This window comes from Gordionus sp. m RMFG-2023, chromosome 2 (genome assembly GCF_954871325.1).
Source record: "Gordionus sp. m RMFG-2023 chromosome 2, tfGorSpeb1-WG-v2, whole genome shotgun sequence".
Taxonomy (NCBI): domain Eukaryota; kingdom Metazoa; phylum Nematomorpha; class Gordioida; order Chordodea; family Parachordodidae; genus Gordionus; species Gordionus sp. m RMFG-2023.
The window spans coordinates 47,067,286-47,076,086 of NC_088776.1; positions in this window are offsets into that span (position 1 = coordinate 47,067,286).

An 8,801-nucleotide genomic window follows, 5' to 3' on the forward strand; every position below is an offset into this window, starting at 1 on the left:
ATATTATCTAAGGTAAGGGTTTTGTAGAGCAAGTGTTATTTTAAGCCTACACATCAAAACTCGTCAGGCGCGTACGCAGCGGGGGGGGGGGGGGAAGGGGGACAAATCCCCTCTCCCCAAAGCCAAAAAATGCAGATGCCGGATTATATTTTTCAAAAATATTATTGTTAATATTAATTAATATTTGTTAATATATATTCCTATCTGATATATATTTAATTACATTTATTTATCACATTAATCTACTAAGTTATTTTATCAATTAATTTTGATTTCAAGTTTTCCTTGGCATAATTACCAGTGGCGTATTATTTATCTAAATTTCTAGTCAAATAATAATTATCTCTGAAACTCCTTATCCAACAGGGAGAAAGAAATTGCAAGCTTGCCCAACGAGATCGTGTCTCCGCCATCAAGCAGTAACAGCTTTTATGGAGTTAGAAGAGCCGATTATTAATGCTATTATTGAAATATCACAATGGCTTGAAAGAATTTCTTCAGAAGCAAGAAAATTATTGGATTCAATACTTATTCCAAATTTTTTTCTCATTGAATGTATTATTTAATTATACAACTATTTTATGTAATACTTTTCAAAAACATGACATTGACTTGATTAAGAAGATGATAATAGCGGAGAGCATTTTATTAAAACTCAAAGAAATTAGAGCTAATGTTGATGAAGAATTTCATATTTTATTGTTATTGTTGAGTCAAAAGCAGAGCTATACGTGTATAATATTTGCCCCCATCGACTTGCAGCAAGCAAGCTTATCGTCAAAACATTAATATAGGATCAGTAGAAGAGTATTATAAAACAAATGGCTCCTCTCTTAGATATATTTATAACCCAAATAAATGAATGGTTTTTAATTAATCATGCAGCACTTACAAATCCGCAGATATTACTTCCACAAAAGCCTTTCCAACCTTTTTCAAATGGTGATGGAAAAAAAATATATTTGTTAGATTTTTATCACGAAGATGTTAAAATATATTATGATGCCTTATTAGCTGAATAACTATGATTAAAAGATTAACTATGGTTGATACAGTCCCAAAAAATGCTATGGATGCTTCACATTATTTCAAACACATTTTAGATTATATTCCCAATGTATTAAAATAGTTATATATATTAGCAACTCTTCCCAAAACATTCACCTAAAAAATTAATATATAAAAAATCATTTAAAAAATTTATTTTTAAAACAATTATCAATCAAAAATATCAAAAATAATAATATAACAAATTAAAAAAAATTATTCAAATATTTAAAAATCTTTTAATAAAAATATATTCAAAAATATTTACGATCAAAAGATGTACCAGAAAAAAGTACGTAAAAAATTAATATATAAAAATATTTATAAAAATCTCAAAAAAATATATAAAAAACATTGACAATCTTAAAAATATTACTTAAAAATATATATAATAAAATCTTTAAATTATAAAAATAATAAATTTATAAATAATAAATTCCTCTCAAATAAATATTAAATTAATATCAATTAATTAATAAATTAATCTCTCAAATTAATAATAAATTTATTAATTTATAAAATAAAATACATTGCCTAAATAACTAATTCACCCTGCCTACCGCCATAACACATTGCCTAAAAAAATCAGGCAATTAACACATTGACGCTAACATATATATTATTTTGTGTTTCTATTTTCCTATCCTCTAATATTAAACTTGATTATTAAAATTCTCCATGTATAACATGGAAAATCTTATTGCAAGATAATTGAATCTTGATAAATCAAAGCTGTTTTATGGGTTAGAAAAAACTTAAAATCCAAGATATTTTTAAACTCAGTAAAAAAACCTTTAAACTGTTTGCAATTTAATATATACTTCTATATCATTCATGGTCAAATATTTTTAAGGGCTAAAAATGTAAATACCTCATGTATGACCTATTCTTAGAATAGGTATATTAGAAAGGATTACCCTTATTTTTACATATTATAGTTGGGCTTAATTTATTTTGGGAGACTTATAGGAAATGCTATGTCTCTACACCTAGGATAGTTGCAAAAGGTGATAGACAGTGATGTATTGTTTGAAAATTTAGCTAAGGGGGAGGGGGGTGACTACAATTTTTTTTATATATTATCAAATATAATCTATATAAAATCGATTTTATTTATTACGAATATGAATTTTTTTTATATTATATTTTAAAAATAATGTTACAAATTTAATACTACTGATAATCTATACAAATTAAAAAATATATAATTAATTGAAAAATATTCTATAAATCTTTCGTTTTTTCATTTTCTTTGGGCTTTATTTTTCTTAAAAAAGATTTTATTCGCCCCACGATGATTCCTTTTAGATATTTTGATACATGGATGTGGAATTCATTCCGATATCGAAGATCCATTAATATTTAAGAACATATAAGTATTCACACAAGAAATTATTAAAATTTTTTATCAGAATTATCTTCATCGATATATTGTTGAAACCCATCATATTCATTTAATTTGAATCTTTGGCAGATTCTTTTTATTTACTTTTCGCCAAATCAGACATCTAGGTACTTAGGACAATTTTTTTTTAAACAAATATATATTGGAAAGAATTTTACTCGTTTTCAAAGCTATCCATTAGATGGCACTACGTGATGCTTTTTTTAGAGAAATTAAAAATTGCTCCATTTTTACTAGATTGGAATTTTTTAAAGTAGGAATTTTTGAATCAAGCGATTGTATACCTACAAGTGAGGTCTACATGAGAGAGTGAGTAGGAGCGAATTGCCTCCAATTTATTTGAAGAGGTAAGGGAGTAGGCATCTAAAGGGGGGATAGGAAGTAGAGTAAAAATAAAGATAAAAATAAACGATAAATTTTTTAAAAATTACTAATAAATATTTATTTGTAATTCATTCACAGATAACATTTTTGTTGAAGTAATACACGCTCGTGGCTAATGTTTATAATACAGCTAGTAACAACTAGTTGATTATCACAAACTAATGTTTGTTTGTTATTCCTGGTCTAAATAATTGTGAGGCCTGAAATAGTTTAACTATAATTGTTTTGAGCAGGGATTCGAACCGAACCCCAACCCAGAGAAGAAAACCCGGGGTTTTAAGGAAAAAAGTTAGGAAATTTTCAAAACTATGAACCGAACCAGGGAATTTTATTTGAACCCGTGTTCAACAGGGTTGAGTGTATTGTTTAAATTAATATAAGATATTTGTATAATTGTAAATACAAATATTAATAATTTGACATATTATAATATTTTCATCAAATTTACAATTAAGTGAAGTGTTAATAAATTTTAAACAATTTAATTCATTTACGCCATTTATTTTTGTTAATACATTATTTATCATCAATATATATTTTAAGCAACCATGAAACTTTGTAATAAATACAATTTTTAGTTAATTTAACAACTATATATTTAAATTGAATAAGGAATATAAAACATAAATTTTAAAAATTTATCTCGTATGTATGTAGAAATATATGAATTTAATTTTTTCCACGTAGATACAAGAATAGAATTATTCGAAATTCAAACAATAATTTTTATAAATAAACTACCTTTGATTAAATTACATATATATGATGCAATAAAGAAATTTATATTCTTTAATCTTTGTTAATTTTTTTATAATGTCTAGTGGCCAATTAAGAAAACATAAATATTAAAAATCAGGCCAGGCCTGAAAATTTAAGTTTATTAAAATGTTTTGTTTTAATTCACAAGATATTTGATTTATCTTTTTTGCTACTATAAAATTTTGTGATAAGAGATCAAAGACTTGAGGGTTAATAATTATTATTATATTCTCTAGCTTTCTTAGTAAATCCTCTTCCCTTGGATTATCCTGTGCCTATTTAAAAAAAGGTATATCCATAAATAGCTTGATTTTTTTAGATTAAATTATCAGATCTCTAGATTCAGAGCTTTCATTACCTACTACATAATAAAATAATCTTTTTAAAAATTTATGAATTCTAAAATTACAAATGTAAATGTATCAACAGGTCATGCTGATATAAAAGTTTATTAATAGTTTGTTAGCATAATATTTATTTGAACTTTTTTATTATATATGCATCTCAATTGTTATAATATAATGTAAAATTTGATTAAAATATTTTGTGATAAGAGTTTGGCTAGACTCTGGAGTAAATAATTCTTTTTCTACTATATTCTCTAGTTTTCTTAGTGAAAGTATATATATTTTATAATTATATGATCAGGTATCTATAGATTCCCTTAGACATTCTCAGAGCTTTCATAGCCTTCTATAAATAAGATTAATTAAAATTTTTGGTAATTAAACCTTCATTATAATTTTATTTGATTACAAATGCTCTGATCATACAAATTCCATGAGAGCTAGCATCATCATCGTCTTACGCATATTCAACAAATATGGGATTAAATTAATCTTCTTCGTTATTATTTAGTGCTATTTCATCTTCCTATTCCCAATCAAATACCATAAACTTATCAAAATATTTAATGATTAATACTTGTCACCTCACCCCGCACATTTTATAAGATAGAGGCTATCATAAAGTGTAAATCTTTTATAAAAAAAGGTGGTGTCATTTTCTTCCATCAATGTAATCACCTTTCTCATGATGCCCTTTCTATACACTCAACGTTTAATTGCATATCGCCTAAGCGCAAACACTTTTAAATGCGGAAAAACCCTGCAATTTTATGGCATAATGTTAAATTATATTTATAATTGCGAATCAGTTAAAAATATCGGATAAATGCAAAATATTTTAGGTCCCATTTATATGACAATAACTTTAATTTAATCGTAGAAGTGAAAAAATAAAATAATTTTATCGAAAACAATTATTCGTGATATTTTTTAATACAAAAATGGTAAATTTATTATAATTATAATCATGCTAAAATTATTTTTAGAATAAAACATCATTCCAAATGTTAACTCTCAAGCAAAAGGGGGAAATCATTGAATTATTTAAGTACTACTCAATGATATATATATCATTGGTACTACTTCAAAAACACAATTAGCGTTAAGTTATAAATGTCATGTTTCTATAATTTACAGGAAGCTAATAAAGCAAGTATATGCTAACAATTTCTAACAAATAAACCCCCTACAAATAAAAGATTTAGGATAAGTTGTTACCCAAAAACAGAAGCAGTTTTATTGGCTTGATTTACCCAAATGCAAAGTAAAAATTACAGCTAAATGGGACAGTGATGTTAAAAAACTATGTTTTTTAGCCAAACATTCAATGAAGGTAATTATAAGTTTGATGTATAAAATTATGAGCATTCTTATTAGTAGCTGGTTGTAGAGATTTAGGAAAAGTCAGAATATAAATTTTCATAATATTTACAATGAAAAGGGGAGTGCAGATTTTATTAATACAAATGAATATAGCAAAAAAACACTCCCATCTCTCATTAAAGATTATCAAAGGAATAATATTTACAATTGTGATGAAACAGAACATACGATCGAGCATTATCAAAGAGCACAATAAGTCTAATCACTGGGCTTAAAACCAGAAAGAAAAAGGTATCAGTTCTATTTATCACAAATGGGGATGGATCTGATAAAAAGTTTTATGTTGTTGTAGGGAATTAAAAATCGTAGGTGCTTTAAAAATAAAAAGTTACCAGTAAAATACTATTCCCATAAAAGCAGCTGGATGACAACCTCAGCTTTTGAAGATGTCCTAAGAGAAAGGGATTTCTCATATGTCACAAAACAAAATTAACATTTAATAATATTAAATTTATTTTATTACCAGCAAATATAACATCCCTAATTTAACTTTTGGACATCTAAATCTAACCCTAATCCTAACCCTAATCTTAACCTTAACCCGAACCTTAACACTTAACTCTACCCTAACTTTAACCCTAAATTTAACCATAACAACCTAACCCTAATTCTACCCTAATCCATAACCCTAAACCTCACTCTAACCCTACCCTAACCTTTACCTTAACCCTAACCATAACACTAACCATAGGCGTAGCCAGGGGGAGACAAGGGAAAATTCCCCTCCCCCTTCAGAAATTTATCACTTTTTGTGAATATCATTTTAAGCTAATAAAAAATATCCCACTTAGTCCTCCCCCCACTCCCTGACCCTCAAAAATGTGTGCATATATCTTAAACAATAATTTGGAAGAAAGAATGTAAAAGTTGATATTTTTTTATAAAACTATTCATTATAATTTATACTTTTTGGAAAAAAGCATTTATATATATCAGAGACCTGCAGAGGTACCATTTGTACGGCCCGGCCCGGATTAAAAATTTTTTTACGGCCCGTCCCGGGTTTAAAAATTTTAGGATGGCCAATTTTTTAGGCCCGGCTCGAAGTTTTTTAAAATTATATTCGACCTGATATACACAAAAAATTGATTATTGCGTATTTTATAATATTTTTCGGCGAGTATTATCATTTAATAAGCAAGTATATTAGCTAATGTTGTTAAACGGCTCGTTTTGAGCCGATTTTTAAAAACGGCTAACTCAATATTTTCGCAAATATTGACTAAGCCTCGAAATTTCGATACTATATGTCTAGATCTTTACTCCTTCTATGAGCAGAATTTTCAGGCTTGCATAATATTTTTCTGGATAAAAAACTGAGTTAGCTGTTTTTAAAAATCGGCTCAAAACGAGCCGTTTAACAACACTAACATATTTTTTTTAAAATTCTAAACAGTAGTATATTACAAATTGATACTATAAAAAATTTGTGTAAATATATTTTGAGAATATACTATGTATTTATAAAAAAATAAAAATGATAATTCAATTAATAAAAAATATAACATATTTATATATTATTTAATCCTTTGCGTATTTATTCCATGGCAGGAAAACTATAATTTTATTATGTAATAGATACTATGAGTGTTAGCTAGTGTTAACTTTCACCAAACATTATATTAATCATAACTATGTATAATCATTATAACCATATCTAATTGACGAATATTATAATTCATGTTGTATAAATTTTTTAAAAAGGCCCGGCCCGGATATTTTTTAAAAAAAAATTTTCAGGCCCGGCCTGGGTTTTTTTAAAAAAAAAGCCGGGCCTGCAGGTCTCTGATATATATAAAAGTCAAAAATGTTTTTAAGAAAAGAATATAAACGAAAGATAGTCATCCATATAATTACTAAATAATATAATATATCAAAATCAAATATAATTTTTTATAAAGTGAGTAATTTTAATTTATTTATCTTAATAAAAGTAACATATAATTATAAAAATATTGATAAAATTAAATCATAAATTAAATAAAAAAAATTAAAGCACAATACAAACAGTGGAATATTATATGTCGTAGATTTACAGTATATCTAATTTTATCAATTATCATATGACAATCAAGAAATTTTTACCAATATAGCGAATTATATATTTTACAGAAAACTATAAAATATTGATAAGGACATCAGAAAATATTTTTGAAGACATTGTGGGATAAATAATATAAAAATTAATTTTAAATATGAATTATTTTTGAAAATAAATAGATGGCTTTAAATAATTGAATGCAAATTGTTGTAATATTTATTATCAAGAGCTTTGATTAGAAAAATTTGTTAAAATATTAACTGTAATATATTCTCTAACTGTCAAATATGTCTGTAAAAGTATAATTTTACCTAGTATTATTTAACTAATTTTATATAATAGAGGAATATCAACTATATGTCTACTAACTTTTTAAATAAATTACTTATACTTGTTTGGAATAAATTATTACCATGCTTTTATATTAATGTATATACAAGTAATTTATTATATTTTATATAAACTAATAAAAATATATTTCATATTTGTTCCAGGCTTATATTTTAATTAAAATTAACCTCCTATCTTATAAAATTATTTTATGACTATATATAAACTAAAGTAACACGGCCGAAGGCCGGGTAAAAGCGGGCCGAATGCCCTTCCAAAATGTGGTAAGGGGGCGAAGCCCCCAGTAATTTTTTAATCCTCCCATTAGGAAAATCCTGGCTACGCCTATGACCGTTACCATAACCTTAACCCAAACACTAACCCTAACCTCAACCCTAACCCCAAACTAGACCATAACTATACTAACTCTAGCCCTAAGCCCTTATCCTAAGCCCTAACCCTAATTCTAACCATCCTAACCCCAACTCAAACCCTAACTCTAACACTAAGCCTAACACTTACCCTATTCCATGCTCTAACCGTAACCTATACCCTAACCTAACATTCATCCCAACCCTAACCTAACCTTAACCAGAACCCTAACCCTAATCCTAACCTTAGACCTAACCCTAATTCTAACTCTAACCTTAACCCTAACCTAACCCAAACCATAACCCTAATCCTATCCCTAACTAATAATTTAAAAAAATGATAGATGGTGTCCATAAGACAAATGACCCTCCCCTCCACCCATTGGTCATATACATTCTGATGGCTGTGCCGATATTTTATTTGTTGATATTTTTTTCACTTATTTATTTAATAAATAAAGGAAAGTTCCAATACCTTAAAAACTATTTTATTAATAACTTTAATCACACAACTTTGTTTAGAAATATGGAAAACGGTTAGATTTTCTCATTTTAAATTGAGATTTTAGTCAAAATAAAATTGCGCAAACCTCGAGATTTCATTAATAGATGCCCAAACTTTTTTCCCATCCAACAAAATCTCAAGGCTTGCATAATATGTTCATCTAAAATATTGGATTAGCCATTTTTTAATAATGAGCCGTTTAATAACAGAGCATTTAGAGTAAGATAGG